The sequence below is a fragment of the Mustela nivalis genome, assembly GCF_964662115.1.
Source record: "Mustela nivalis genome assembly, chromosome: 1".
In the NCBI taxonomy this organism is placed as follows: domain Eukaryota; kingdom Metazoa; phylum Chordata; class Mammalia; order Carnivora; family Mustelidae; genus Mustela; species Mustela nivalis.
This window is the reverse complement of record NC_139020.1, coordinates 96,856,074-96,872,434: the sequence shown is the minus strand read 5'-3', so window position 1 is coordinate 96,872,434 and position 16,361 is coordinate 96,856,074. Positions and strand designations below refer to the sequence as shown.

General features: G+C 37.3%; 1 protein-coding gene across 1 annotated transcript in view; it reads right to left on the bottom strand.

Moving 5' to 3' along the window:
* NAALADL2 (N-acetylated alpha-linked acidic dipeptidase like 2) overlaps positions 1-16,361 on the bottom strand; it is a 756,112-nt gene that overhangs the window by 204,221 nt on the left and 535,530 nt on the right. The window lies entirely within an intron of this gene.

The following is a 16,361-nucleotide window of genomic DNA, read 5'->3' as shown; positions in this document are numbered from 1 at the left end:
CAATATTGTATAGTAATGTGATTAGATAATCATGCAGACCAATGAACCCAGCTAACTGGAACATAAACAAATGTACAGGGTGTCACTTGGAAATACTTAAGTACTTTATCAGGGCCTTCTGACCCAAACTGCTGAAGTTATTTTAAAGGAATAGGAAGGAAATTTAACAGCAACTGTTCTAAATCTATATGAACAGATATTTAAATGGGGGAAAAAGGATTGGAAAAGGTAAACATTTTATATGTAGTTTGCAAGTTCAAATGAACACTTTAGGAATAGAATAGAATCGTAGTCAAGAAGCTGTAAATTGATTTCATAAAAAAGCAAACAAACTAAAGACCAAACCCGAAAAACACAATCCTTTGCAGTCCTCATTAATCTAATATGGTACTGGTTGTTTGGGGTTGGATTTTGCCTCCAAGATGTTGAAATCTTCACACCCAATATCTTTGAAAATGATCTTATTGGGATATAGGGTCTTTGCAGATTATTAAGCTAAAATGAAGTCATTAGAGTAACTCTTAATCCCATATGACTGTGACTATATTAAAAGGGAGAATCTTGACACCAAAAAGAGCTAGGTAGAATGCCACATGAATATTGGAATTATGCTGCTACAAGCCAAAGAATGCCAAAGATTTCCAGCAACTCACCAGAAGCTAGGAGAGAAACATGGAATACATTCTTCTTAATAGCCCTCAAAAGGAAACAGTCCTGCTTACTGACACCTTGATCCTGACTTATAGGCACTAGGAATGTGAAACAATAAGTTTTGTTGTTTGAACCACCCAGTAATGGTAGTACACTTTGTTACAATAGGCCCAAGAAATGAATACACTGTTTAAAAAGGGATTAATGTAATTCAGAGTACTGTTTCATGTTTTTACCCTTTTGGTACAAACATAGTACACAAAGATGGTTAAGGCAAAACTTGCAGATTCAATCAGCATATACACTATTAAGAGAAAAAGTTAATAAAATGAACTTCAAGGCATTACCCTATTAGATGTCATGAGAATGATAAAAACAATAGCTGTGTTGAGGGAAAGAATATGATATTCATAGGCCTATTAAAAAAATTGTTCACTGGAAAATATAGAAGGTTGCTAAGCCAGGGAAAGGAAAGGGAAGGAGGGTATAAGTAAGGACCCCTTTTGGAGGTTAATATTTAAGCAGATTGCAAGATGAAGTGGTGGCAGGAAAGTCTACCAAAATAGGAGAACAAAGTCTTTATGAGGGCATAATGAATGGCCGAATTGGGCAGCAACTGTTAGAAATTCAATGATAGCAATGAGATACATTTTTAAGAAAAAAATAAATTGAATTCAGCAATAGAATTACTGGCAAAAATAGGAGTTAGAAAAAAAGGGGGGTGATGAAGAAGAAAAGAGTCAACAATAATTTGAAAAATTCAAGCTTGGGTAGATGAGCTTATGGCTATGTTCTGGGGAAGTGATGTTATCACATGTCTAGATTCTGAATTAAGAGGACATTATAATACAGAGAAACCTTTATAAATGGACTCTACCAGTAGCCAATCCATGGATGATTCCAGAAATGGACTCTGAATATTACCATGGAAGAAGCCATCATGATGCTACATGTCACTGTGACCTCTGGAGAGGCCCAAGAGTTTGTAGACTTGTAACACCTGCTGCTCTCTGATGAAATTTCTACTTCTCTGATTTACTGTCTGGCAGGTACAATCTCAGTTATATTTTTCTTCCATAGCACTCTTGAGATTTACATTATTTATGGTGGATGTATCTGTATTTCGTGAAGGGTTCAAGAACCTATGGCAAAGTTTTAAATATATATGTAAATGCTAAGAAAATAAAAATAACTAAAAGTTTAAATGAATCACTCTGCTCAATATGACCCAGACACTTTATGTGTAGAGAAATCACTTGGCACTGAGCCTTGGCTTCCTTTTATTTCCATTTCTTTGTTCATGTTCATGCCTGGATGCTCTAAAGAGATTATAAATCTCTTGAGCACTGTGGAATGTATCATAGCTTTCTTTGTTCTCAATGCATAGCATATTGTTCTGCACATAGTTTGTGCTCAATTAAATTTAATTGATGGTGATGATAAATGTTTTTTAAAGAACAGAAAGATTAACTTTTTTTCATGTTACCATAATACATTTATTCTTTTCCATTATTTCTTCTCTCTAGAATATTTTTTACAAACATAAACAAGTCTAACAGACGTTATTGGTAAACTTTTGGGGCCATGACTATGAGTCTTAGCATCACAGTTAAATTTTCTGTTGTTCCCCCCCAAGGATTTTATTTATTTATTTATTTATTTATTTATTTATTTGAGAGATACAAAGATAGTGAGAGAGATCACAAGTGGGAAGAAGGGAAAGCAGCAGGCTCCCTGCCTAGCAGGGAGCCTAACTTGGGGCTGGATCCCAGGACACTGGAATCATGACCTGAGCTGAAGGCAGAAATTTCACCAATGGAGCCACTCAGGCGTCCCCAATTTTCTGCTTAAAATAAGCTAAATTCCATTCTTCATTTTTAGAACAATGCTTCATATTATATATGAAAACATGGAATCAAAAAACAAAATGGATAAAATAGAAATACAAATACATTAAAATCCAGGGCAATATTGATATACTTTCTGCTTTCACACTAACCTCCATCCACCCACTCACCCATCCATGATGAAGTGACCTTTTTCTGTGGCATCTCCTGAAAAGTGACATCAGAGAATGATAGAGTACAATGTGGTACAAGTCTATTTTTTTGTTGCCTTAGGGTTAATCATTGTGTGCGGCAGCACCAGCTATTTTGAAGGGGTGGCAAGCCCACTCTCCAGAGACATGCATCATGCCCTGGGCCTCTTAACAACCTGCACCCCTTCTCCACCTCTAAACACACATGTTTGCCTTGGTGCAGTCCTAAGTCGGTATCTATAATTTTAAAATTATGACCTTGGAATGTTAAAAGCTGACTTATATTCACTTTTAATTCTAATTCTTTTCTTGTCCCCCCCATCCTATCCTCTTAGGAAGCTATGACCTTGTTGAAGAAATCCTATATACTGTTTCCTTCTAGTAGTTTTGAACAATATACTAGAACTTTCATAAGGCAGTCTCTGACACCTGTCAAGCTAGTTGTCACACATTTTTTATTTTCCAGCTTCAACATTTCAAATACTTCAAAGCTTCTTGAAGTTCAGCCTTAGATTACATGCCTTGATAAACTTGAGCATAGACTCCTTTATGAATGTCATCCTGGTACTGATTATTAAATTAATTACAAATTTACTGTTTCTCAAGCTGGACCCTTCAGTTAATATCTTAGCCATATTATTTCTATTTTTATACCTGGAAAGACATTAAATTATCTTGATCTATGCTGACACTCATTTCCAAACCCAGACTACACATTGACTATCCTTACAAAATAGTTTAATGAGTTAGTAAATTAATATTGAATAAATTAATATAAGAGAAAACCAATTAAAGGACAGTGTACTCACTTTGCCTATCAGTTTGGTAAATACATATTTTTTCTTTTTAACGAACATGGTTGGCAAGAGTAAGATTAAAGAACAATCTAATGCTTTACCATAAAGGTTTTAAAATATACCACCATTCAGGGAGATCTTTTTCTAACATCTCAAAGGGCTTAAAATATTCATAATTTGATCCAAATTTTATACCCATGAATCTACTTCAGAGGAACTGGAGAGAGGAACAAATATCAAGTATACAGATTTCAACAAAATATTATCAATAATAACAAAACAAAGGCAAACTTATATCTCTTTATATCTCTTTATAGGATATATTTGAAAAGACTATGGCTACCAACAGAATATAAGAAAACTAAATGCTGACTAAATTCGTAACCAGGATTCCCTACTTTCTAGCTTTCTGATTCATGTTTTAGTTTGGAATTTACACTTTTCTCATTAAGAGTCAAGCACAGAAATTTCTATTGTTCCTCTGTCAAAAAATATCCAAAGAAACTTATAGAATAAAAAGTGAATAATTACAAATCAATTTATGATATAATAACATTGTTGTTTATTGTGTTTTAAAACAGTCTGAAAACTATATTAATTCATCTTAAATGAATAGCAACAGTGTATACAGAGCATGATTAAAATTTGATTAAAGAAGTTAGGTAGGAAGGAGGGAAAAGGGAAGGAAATTAAGGTTTGCAAGCACATCATAGCTATGATCAAATTATTAATTTTAAAAATGTATCCATCCATTCATTTGCTTAATGAATGTAAAATTACCAATAACTATATTTTAGGCAAAGAGTAAACTTATTTTGCTTTCCAGTATAGTATTTTAGTTATATTCTACTACATAGCAGAGCTCTCTTTATAGGATATATTTGAAAAGACTATGGCTACCAACAGAATATAAGAAAACTAAATGCTGACTAAATTCGTAACCAGGATTCCCTACTTTCTAGCTTTCTGATTCATGTTTTAGTTTGGAATTTACACTTTTCTCATTAAGAGTCAAGCACAGAAATTTCTATTGTTCCTCTGTCAAAAAATATCCAAAGATATTTCTTTGCTCAAAATATTTTGGTATGCATATACACACCATTTGGACTCATAAAACACAATTCCCTAAACTTTTCACAGTAATATATGATTGTATTCTTCAAAATGGAGTAGATGGCAGAGAACATAGCACTTGAAGATTGCCCAGAGTTTGTTCAAGATTCCATCATCCATTTCTTTACTTAGAAAGTTTGTTAAAATGAAAACTTGCTCTAGAACACATGTCCCAGAAAACGGATGTTTAACTGAATATTTTTCAATTTGACAACTTCACACTTCTTTTATAGTTCATTAAGCTTCATTTTTTTTTCTAGATTCAATTTATTTATTCATGAGAGACAGAGAGAGAGGAAAGTTGGGAAGGAGGCAGAGGGAGAAGTGGGTGCCATATGGAGCAGAGAGCTTGATGTGGGACTCAATCTCAGGACCTTGGGATCACCTCAGCTGGAAATTTTGAAACACATTTTCAACATATCCTGAAAGTGATTTGTTGTATTGAGTACCTCATAGCTTCAAGGTCCCAACCTTTAGATAGCCACACCTTTTAGAACCCAGGTTAGGTCAACACCCAGCTGATACTGCCAATGATCCTATAATGATTGGTTAAGGTCTCCAGTTTTCTTAGACACAAATCATAGATAACACACTCACTCAAGGCATTTGGGCAGGTTTCTTCAAGAATATATACTTTCCTACACCAGGACTGTCAACAGTTTGACATACCTAAAGTTTAGTATGTAGAGTTTAGTCACTTTATTTCCAAGGACTTTTGATCTTAAATCAACTCAAAGGGATGTGTCTACTTAGAATCCATGGCTCCCTTTCTGGATTAAGTTCTAGTTACCTTGAATTCTAGACTCTCAGAATTCCCTACTCACATGGCCTTACATCTGTTTCCAGTGACCAGCCTTCTTTTTCAGGTCTATAAACTCCAAGGAAGACTGTCCCTCCAGTATGAAAACCTAGGCCTGGGAAGTAGATGAGAAGTAGCCATTTAGGGGTACTAGGGACTATGCTTGCAAGTGCAGACTGGGTACAGATACTTGTATACAAGGCCCCTCATGGTACAGGATGGAACCAAGGGTGGGCAGAATAAGAAGGGTGGCCAAGGATCATGGATCAGGAGCTGAGGTTCAGTTCTTCCTCTGTCACCACATTTTGATATGTGGATTCTCATGGATTCTCATGAGTCTAAGAACATTAAATTCAACCCTTCCCAATAATTTTAAACAGATGTTTGTCAGATCAGGAGGAAAGAGTATATTTTATCCAACATTTTTTAGTTTGATTTATAACATTTAAATAATAGGTACACATAACAGTCCCCATTTGTACCATCACCTTGTACCCTGAAATGTTAGGGGGTAATTGGGTTACAGCTTCACCTATAATCAAATTAAATACATTAAATCACTTGAAATAGACTAAATTTCAGAGTCAACTAAAAGAAAAAAAAAATGTGTAGAGAGTGGGAGGAAAGGGAGTGGGTGCAGAAAACCATCCAGAAAAGGCAAGAGGAGAAAAAGAATAAAAGGATATGAAGAATATGACCTTCTGTGCAGGAAAAGGTAAAAGAAACCAAATGGGAGAGGGGAGAGAGAAAAAAAAATTAGGAAAGAAGTGTGAAAAAGAACAGAACATACAGAATAAGAATTTAACAGAGAGCAGCTACAGACAGCTGCATTGGGCTGGGAGTAGGAATAACTAAATCTGGACTTAATTTATTGTTTTTTGTTGCTGTTATTCTAGTCTCTGATTCTCTTTAAGTTTCTATTTCCTTTTACTACAGAGTAATGAATTAAGTTACCTGGGTTCAATAATCAATGTTGCTCTAGAAGTAGCAATGAATCTATGAGTGTTTTCTTTTTTTCAGTCACTTCAGCAGAGAAATTCTGGGCCAAGCACATTTGTGGACCCATCACTCATGACCATCCTCCACCAAAGGAGCCTTTGATCTTATTTTGACCACTTGGATTGTCCAAAATCACAACTGGTGAGAGTCTGCAAACCAATGACAGCCAACAGAGCTTCCATCCCTAACCTATACCTGTAGCCAGTATAGAAAAGAAGTGCTTTGAATTTAACCTCAATATTTTGCCATGTCCTAATTTTATTTTATGACTTCTAACAATAAGTCTCAGCAATAATAATACAAAATTTGTTTTCGTCCCATTTCCAAATATGTATAACTGAGTGACAAATCAGAAATTGTCTCTAGGGGTGCCTGGGTGGCTCAGTGGGTTAAGCTTCTGCTCAGGTCATGGTCTCAGGGTCCTGGGATCAAGCCCCGCATCCGGTCTCTGCTCAGTGGGGAGCCTGCTTCTCCCTCTCTCTTTGCCTGACTCTCTGTCGACTTGTCTCTCTGTCAAATAAATAAATAAATAAATAAATAAATAAATAAATAAATAAAATCTTTGGAGTGCCTGGGTGGCTCAGTGGGTTAAAGCCTCTGCCTTCGCCTCTGGTCATGATCCCAGGATCCTGGGATCGATCCCCGCATTGGGCTCTCTGCTCCACAGGCAGCCTGCTTCCCTTCCTCTCTCTCTGCCTGCCTCTCTGCCTTCTTGTGATCTCCATCTTTCAAATAAATAAAAATTTAAAAATAAATAAATAAATAAAATATTTTTTAAAAAAGAAAGAAATTATCTCTAAACATGGAGTATGTATAACATTTCTAATGTTCTGATAAGAATTATCAATGAATAAAAATGAAGTGACAAGATACTAATTTAAGGAACTAAAAATGACTTTGTGCATAGTTAATTTTTTTCCTACTTTTGCCGATTTATCAGTACTACATAAACACCACACTATATAGACTTAAAATATTTTCACTAATAAGAGAAAAATGGGTCAAACTAATTTCAATGCTAATGCTATTGACAAGAGACTGTGAAAATCAAAATACTGATAAATACTTTGTTCTTTCAAAATCTTCTCCATTCTTTTAAAATCACAGGGACAGAGTGTCATGAAAGACTGAAGACAACTGCTGCTTTTTTGAGACTAATATAAAAGCCAGAACTTCCATGAGGAAGCAATAGTGATCTTTAAAAACCAAGTGGCCTTGGCTTCAATCCATATCTTTTTAACATTTATGAGACTTCAAAAGCCACTGTTGTGTCTTTCTTTATAGTTTCTGTAGAAACATTTGGTTATTTAAAAAAAAAAAAAAACATAAGCTTCTGTGTGAAACACTCTAAAGTATCAAACAGATGTTGAAAACCTGCAATTCCAGATGCAAATAAAATTGTATGGAGTTGTGGAGATTAAGGAATGGACAAGGAAATTCAATCAAGGCCATAGTCATCACCAGCAGGTGTATGAAATCTAGATATGCTGTTTCCTTCTGGAGTTTATAGTTAAAGCATATGGGTACCAAACTACTGTTAACATTTTAATTATTCATTTTAAAGAGTCATCTAAATTCGTCCCCAAAATAGTTTGACTTTTTTCGAAGATTTATTTATTTGAGAGAGAAGGAATGAGAGAGAACATGTGTGTGGGAGGAAGGGCAGAGAGAGACCAAGAGGGATAGAAGCAGACTCCCCACTAAGTGGGGAGCCTTATGTGGAGTTTGATCTCACAACCCATATCTCACAACCCCAGATCATGATCTGAGCCAAAACAAAGAGTTGGCTGCTTAACTGACTGAGCCACCCAGGTACCCCTCCTCAAATGGTTTTGGATTTCAAAATATTCTACTTGAAGAAATATGTCATTATCCTTAAAATTAGAAGACAAAAATTTGTCCTCGTCCTCATCTTCCAAAATGAACTTAGAAATAAAATGATAAATGGTATTTGTTTTGGACAAGACTTTGTAAATTACTGTAAGGAAATATTTGTATCAGTTTTGTCATTATATGTAAATTATGAGCTCATTTTATATTCAGTTAAGAAATATCCACTTCCAGCTATTGCTTAACTTTAAGAATTGTCAAAGCTGAAATGTTTAAAACCTTTGTATAGTAAAGTAAGAATAATAAGAACCACACATTGCACCATGGATATAGTGGGAGGTGGAAAGTATTTTAGAACTAGTTCATTCTATGTTAAAAATCTCAAGAAACAGTTTAAAACTAGGGGGAAAAACCCAGATATCTGGCAGTGCAGTGCTGGTTTGAATTTTTTTTTTTTTTGATTTTTGATTTTTTATAAACATATATTTTTATCCCCAGGGGTACAGGTCTGTGAATCACCAGGTTTACACACTTCACAGCACTCACCAAAGCACATACCCTACCCAATGTCCATAATCCCACCCCCTTCTCCCAAACCCCCTCCCCCCAGCAACCCTCAGTTTGTTTTGTGAGATTAAGAGTCACTTATGGTTTGTCTCCCTCCCAATCCCATCTTGTTTCTTTTATTCTTCTCCTACCCACTTAAGCCTCCATGTTGCATCACCACTTCCTCATATCAGGGAGATCATATGATAGTTGTCTTTCTCTGCTTGACTTATTTCGCTAAGCATGATACGCTCTAGTTCCATCCATGTTGTCGCAAATGGCAAGATTTCATTTCTTTTGATGGCTGCATAGTATTCCATTGTGTATATATACCACATCTTCGTGATCCATTCATCTGTTGATGGACATCTAGGTTCTTTCCATAGTTTGGCTATTGTGGACATTGCTGCTATAAACATTCGGGTGCATGTGCCCCTTTGAATCACTACGTTTGTATCTTTAGGGTAAATACCCAATAGTGCAATTGCTGGGTCATAGGGCAGCTCTATTTTCAACATTCTGAGGAACCTCCATGCTGTTTTCCAGAGTGGCTGCACCAGCTTGCATTCCCACCAACAGTGTAGGAGGGTTCCCCTTTCTCCACATCCTCGCCAGCATCTGTCATTTCCTGACTTGTTGATTTTAGCCATTCTGACTGGTGTGAGGTGATATCTCATTGTGGTTTTGATTTGTATTTCCCTGATGCCGAGTGATATGGAGCACTTTTTCATGTGTCTGTTGGCCATCTGGATGTCTTCTTTGCAGAAATGTCTGTTCATGTCCTCTGCCCATTTCTTGATTGGATTATTTGTTCTTTGGGTGTTGAGTTTGCTAAGTTCTTTATAGATTCTGGACACTAGTCCTTTATCTGAAATGTCGTTTGCAAATATCTTCTCCCATTCTGTCAGTTGTCTTTTGATTTTGTTAACTGTTTCCTTTGCTGTGCAAAAGCTTTTGATCTTGATGAAATCCCAATAGTTCATTTTTTCCCTTGCCTCCCTTGCCTTTTGCGTTGTTCCTAGGAAGATGTTGCTGCGGCAGAGGTCGAAGAGGTTGCTGCCTATGTTCTCCTCAAGGATTTTGATGGATTCCTTTCGCACATTGAGGTCCTTCATCCATTTTGAGTCTATTTTTGTGTGTGGTGTAAGGAAATGGTCCAATTTCATTTTTCTGCATGTGGCTGTCCAATTTTCCCAGCACCATTTATTGAAGAGGCTGTCTTTTTTCCATTGGACATTCTTTCCTGCTTTGTCGAAGATGAGTTGACCATAGATTTGAGGGTCTATTTCTGGGCTCTCTATTCTGTTCCATTGATCTATGTGTCTGTTTTTGTGCCAGTACCATGCTGTCTTGATGATGACAGCTTTGTAATAGAGCTTGAAGTCCGGAATTGTGATGCCACCAACGTTGGCTTTCTTTTTCAATATCCCTTTGGCTATTCGAGGTCTTTTCTGGTTCCATATAAATTTTAGCATTATTTGTTCCATTTCTTTGAAAAAGATGGATGGTACTTTGATAGGAATTGCATTAAATGTGTAGATTGCTTTAGGTAGCATAGACATTTTCACAATATTTATTCTTCCAATCCAGGAGCATGGAACATTTTTCCATTTCTTTGTGTCTTCCTCAATTTCTTTCATGAGTACTTTATAGTTTTCTGAGTATAGATTCTGTGTCTCTTTGGTTAGGTTTATTCCTAGGTATCTTATGGTTTTGGATGCAATTGTAAATGGGATTGACTCCTTAATATCGCTTTCTTCTGTCTTGCTGTTGGTGTAGAGAAATGCAACTGATTTCTGTGCATTGATTTTATATCCTGACACTTTACTGAATTCCTGTATAAGTTCTAGCAGTTTTGGAGTGGAGTCTCTTGGGTTTTCCACATATAGTATCATATCATCTGCGAAGAGTGATAATTTGACTTCTTCTTTGCCGATTTGGATGCCTTTAATTTCCTTTTGTTGTCTGATTGCTGAGGCTAGGACCTCTAGTACTATGTTGAATAGCAGTGGTGATAATGGACATCCCTGCCGTGTTCCTGACCTTAGTGGAAAAGCTTTCAGTTTTTCTCCATTGAGAATGATATTTGCGGTGGGTTTTTCATAGATGGCTTTGATGATATTGAGGTATGTGCCCTCTATCCCTACACTTTGAAGAGTTTTGATCAGGAAGGGATGCTGTACTTTGTCAAATGCTTTTTCAGCATCTATTGAGAGTATCATATGGTTCTTGTTCTTTCTTTTATTGATGTGTTGTATCACATTGACTGATTTGCGGATGTTGAACCAACCTTGCAGCCCTGGAATAAATCCCACTTGGTCGTGGTGAATAATCTTTTTAATGTACTGTTGAATCCTATTGGCTAGTATTTTGTTGAGTATTTTCGCATCTGTGTTCATCAAGGATATCGGTCTATAGCTCTCTTTTTTGATGGGATCCTTGTCTGGTTTTGGGATCAAGGTGATGCTGGCCTCATAAAATGAGTTTGGAAGTTTTCCTTCCATTTCTATTTTTTGGAACAGTTTCAGGAGAATAGGAATTAGTTCTTCTTTAAATGTTTGGTAGAATTCCCCCGGGAAGCCGTCTGGCCCTGGGCTTTTGTTTGTTTGGAGATTTTTAATGACTGTTTCAATCTCCTTACTGGTTATGGGTCTCTTCAGGCTTTCTATTTCTTCCTGGTTCAGTTGTGGTAGTTTATATGTTTCTAGGAATGCATCCATTTCTTCCAGATTGTCAAATTTATTGCCGTAGAGTTGCTCATAGTATGTTCTTATAATAGTTTGTATTTCTTTGGTGTTAGTTGTGATCTCTCCTCTTTCATTCATGATTTTATTTATTTGGGTCCTTTCTCTTTTCTTTTTGATAAGTCGGGCCAGGGGTTTATCAATTTTATTAATTCTTTCAAAGAACCAGCTCCTACTTTCGTTGATTTTTTCTATTGTTTTTTTGGTTTCTATTTCATTGATTTCTGCTCTGATCTTTATGATTTCTCTTCTCCTGCTGGGCTTAGGGTTTCTTTCTTGTTCTTTCTCCAGCTCCTTTAGGTGTAGGGTTAGGTTGTGTACCTGAGACCTTTCTTGTTTCTTGAGAAAGGCTTGTACCGCTATATATTTTCCTCTTAGGACTGCCTTTGTTGTGTCCCACAGATTTTGAACCGTTGTATTTTCATTATCATTTGTTTCCATGATTTTTTTCAATTCTTTAATTTCCCGGTTGACCCATTCATTCTTTAGAAGGATACTGTTTAGTCTCCATGTATTTGCGTTCTTTCCAAACTTCCTTTTGTGGTTGAGTTCTAGCTTTAGAGCATTGTGGTCTGAAAATATGCAGGGAATGATCCCAATCTTTTGATACCGGTTGAGTCCTGATTTAGGACCGAGGATGTGATCTATTCTGGAGAATGTCCCTTGTGCACTAGAGAAGAATGTGTATTCTGTTGCTTTGGGATGAAATGTTCTGAATATATCTGTGATGTCCATCTGGTCCAGTGTGTCATTTAAGACCTTTATTTCCTTGCTGATCTTTTGCTTGGATGACCTGTCCATTTCAGTGAGGGGAGTGTTAAAGTCCCCTACTATTATTGTATTATTGTTGATGTGTTTCTTTGATTTTGTTATTAATTGGTTTATATAGTTGGCTGCTCCCACGTTGGGGGCATAGATATTTAAAATTGTTAAATCTTCTTGTTGGACAGACCCTTTGAGTATGATATAGTGTCCTTCCTCATCTCTTATTATAGTCTTTGGCTTAAAATCTAATTGATCTGATATAAGGATTGCCACTCCTGCTTTCTTCTGATGTCCATTAGCATGGTAAATTCTTTTCCACCCCCTCACTTGAAATCTGGAGGTGTCTTCGGGCTTAAAATGAGTTTCTTGGAGGCAACATATAGATGGGTTTTGTTTTTTTATCCATTCTGATACCCTGTGTCTTTTGACAGGGGCATTTAGCCCATTCACATTCAGGGTAACTATTGAGAGATATGAATTTAGTGCCATTGTATTGCCTGTAAAGTGACTGTTACTGTATATGGTCTCTGTTCCTTTCTGATCTACCACTTGTAGGCTCTCTCTTTGCTTAGAGGACCCCTTTCAATATTTCCTGTAGAGCTGGTTTGGTATTTGCAAATTCTTTCAGTTGTTGTTTGTCCTGGAAGCTTTTAATCTCTCCTTCTATTTTCAATGATAGCCTAGCTGGATATAGTATTCTGGGCTGCATGTTTTTCTCGTTTAGTGCTCTAAAAATATCATGCCAGCTCTTTCTGGCCTGCCAGGTCTCTGTGGATAAGTCAGCTGCCAATCTAATATTTTTACCATTGTATGTTACAGACTTCTTTTCCCGGGCTGCTTTCAGGATTTTCTCTTTGTCACTGAGACTTGTAAATTTTACTCTTAGGTGACGGGGTGTGGGCCTATTCTTATTGATTTTGAGGGGCGTTCTCTGAGCCTCCTGAATTTTGATGCTCGTTCCCTTTGCCATATTGGGGAAATTCTCCCCAATAATTCTCTCCAGTATACCTTCTGCTCCCCTCTCTCTTTCTTCTTCTTCTGGAATCCCAATTATTCTAATGTTGTTTCGTCTTATGGTGTCACTTATCTCTCGAATTCTCCCCTCGTGGTCCTGTAGCTGTTTGTCCCTCTTTTGCTCAGCTTCTTTATTCTCTGTCATTTGTTCTTCTATATCACTAATTCTTTCTTCTGCCTCATTTATCCTAGCAGTTAGAGCCTCCATTTTTGATTGCACCTCATTAATAGCTTTTTTGATTTCAACTTGGTTAGATTTTAGTTCTTTTATTTCTCCAGAAAGGGCTTTTATATCTCTCGAGAGGGTTTCTCTAATATCTTCCATGCCTTTTTCGAGCCCGGCTAGAACCTTGAGAATTGTCATTCTGAACTCTAGATCTGACATATCACCGATGTCTGTATTGATTAGGTCCCTAGCCTTCGGTACTGCCTCTTGTTCTTTTTTTTGTGTTGAATTTTTATGTCTTGTCATTTTGGCCAGATAAGAGTAAATGAAGGGGCAAGTAAAATACTAAAAGGGTGGCAACAACCCCAGGAAAATATGCTTTAACCAAATTAGAAGAGATCCCAAATCGTGAGTGGGGAAAAGGGGATAAAAAGAGGTTCAAAAAGGAAGAAAGGAAAAAAAAAAAAAAACAGAACAAAGAAAAGAAAAAAAAAAAGAAAAGAAAAAAAATTTTTTTAAAAAAAGAAAACACTTGAGAAAAATGTAAAAAAGAAAAAATATATATATATTAGATAAACTAGTAAAAAATCGTTAAAAAAGAAAAAGGTAACAGTTAAAAAAAAAAAAATTTTTACCCGAAGGTGAGAAGAAAAAAAAAAAAAAATGAAAAAGAAAAAATTAAATTAACTGCAAGACTAAAAAAATCACAGGAAAAAAGCCATGAGTTCCGTGCTTGGCTTTCTCCTCCTCTGGAATTCTGCTGCTCTCCTTGGTATTGAAACTGCACTCCTTGGTAGGTGAACTTGGTCTCGGCTGCATTTCTTGTTGATCTTCTGGGGGAGGGGCCTGTTGTAGTGATTCTCAAGTGTCTTTGCCCCAGGCGGAATTACACCGCCCTTACCGGGGGCCGGGGTGAGTAATCCGCTCGGGTTTGCTTTCAGGAGCTTTTGTTCCCTGAGCGCTTTCCGTAGATTTCCGGAGGACGGGAATACAAATGGCGGCCCCCTAGTCTCCGGCCCGGAGGAGTCGAGAGCCCAGGGCCCCACTCCTCAGTGCGCCCTCAGAGAACAGCGCCCAGTCACTCCCGTCTGCCTGACCTCCGGCCGCGCTCCGAGCTCACCGAGCCTGCGACCGGTTCAAGGTAACACCGAGCTGTGAGCTTACTGTCGGCTCTGTCTCTGCAGCCGGCTTTCCCGTTCCAATACCCGCAAGCTCTGCGACACTCAGACACCCCCGATCCTTCTGTGACCCTGCGGGACCTGAGGCCACGCTGACCCCGTGTGGGCTTTGCCCCGGGTAGCCTCTGGAGCGATGTCCCTCAGCGGAACAGACTTTTAAAAGTCCTGATTTTGTGCGCGTTTGCTCCGCTGCTTGCCGGGAGCCGGCCCCTCCCCCCGGGGTCTATCTTCCCGTCGCTTTGGATTCACTTCTCCGCCGGTCCTACCTTTCAGAAAGTGGTTGTTTTTCTGTTTCCAGAATTGCTGTTCTTCTTCTCTTCGATCTGCCGATGGATTTTCAGGTGTTTGCAATCTTTAGATAAGCTATTTAGCTGATCTCTGGCTAGCTGAAGCAGTCTCAGCTTGCTACTTCTCCGCCATCTTGACTCCTCCCTGCTGGTTTGAATTTTATTCTACCACTTAGTAGACAGGTTGGCCAAGTTACTTGACCACTTGGTGCCTAGGTTTCATCTTTAATGAGAATGGCAATACTAGTACTCTCCTCATAAGTACTAGTTACAAGTACAACAATTAAGTTAAATGAATGAATATGTTTAAAGGTTTTAGAACAAAACAATTCCTACCACAGATGATATATGTGTTATATATAATTTTCCTTGATACTACTCTGCCTCTATCACTTCACTCTATAGTAGAAGCTGTCTTAGCCAATATGATTTGTCCCATTGACTGGCAGTTAATTATTTAGAAGCTGGTTCAAATAAATAATCAGTAAAAATAAATAAATAAATAAATAAATCTCTAAAGTATTATATGTTAATTTAGAACTTGTGAGTGCTGTTATTATTGGCCAGTATTCTGATGAAAAGCCAAGACCTTTTCTCTAAATACTGACATGTTGAATCTGTTATTTCTTTCCTATACATTATTTACATTTCGAGCTGCTTTTTTATTTAAAGTGGAATTATTGGGACACCTGGGTGGCTCAGTTGGTTAAGCAGCTGCCTTTGGCTCAGGTCATGATCCCAGCATCCTGAGATCGAGTCTCATATCGGGCTCCTTGCTCAGCAGGGAGCCTGCTTCTCCCTCTGCCTCTGCCTGCCATTCTGTCTGCCTATGCTCATTCTCTCTGACAAATAAATAAATAAAATCTTTAAAAATAAATAAATAAAGTGGAATTATTAAAAGTGCCTGTGAAGTAGACGGAAAGCAGAATGCATTAAATAATGCACTAAATAAAAATTCATTGTATTAAATAAAAAATTTAAAAAATTAAAGCATTAAATAAAAATGCAGATTACTGCAATTTCCCCAAATCTTAAAGAGTTGCCTGGTCCACTGCATATCAATTTTTTTTTTTAAAGATTTATTTATTTGACAGAGAGAAATCACAAGTAGACAGAGAGGCAGCCAGAGAGAGAGAGAGAGGGAAGCAAGCTCCCCGCTGAGCAGAGAGCTCGACGCGGGACCCGATCCCAGGACCCCGAGATCACGACCTGAGCCGAAGGCAGCGGCTTAATCCACTGAGCCACCCAGGCGCCCCCATATCAATTTTTTATTAGCAATTCACCGTTTATAACATTATCATTATAGGTTTCTTAGAAGTAATTTTTTTTTCATATTCATGATTCATAAGTATATAGAGCAATTAAAATACCTTGTTATTTATAACAAGTGCAAAGGGCATATATAGATCTGAGAATATAGCCAGATCTGGGTAA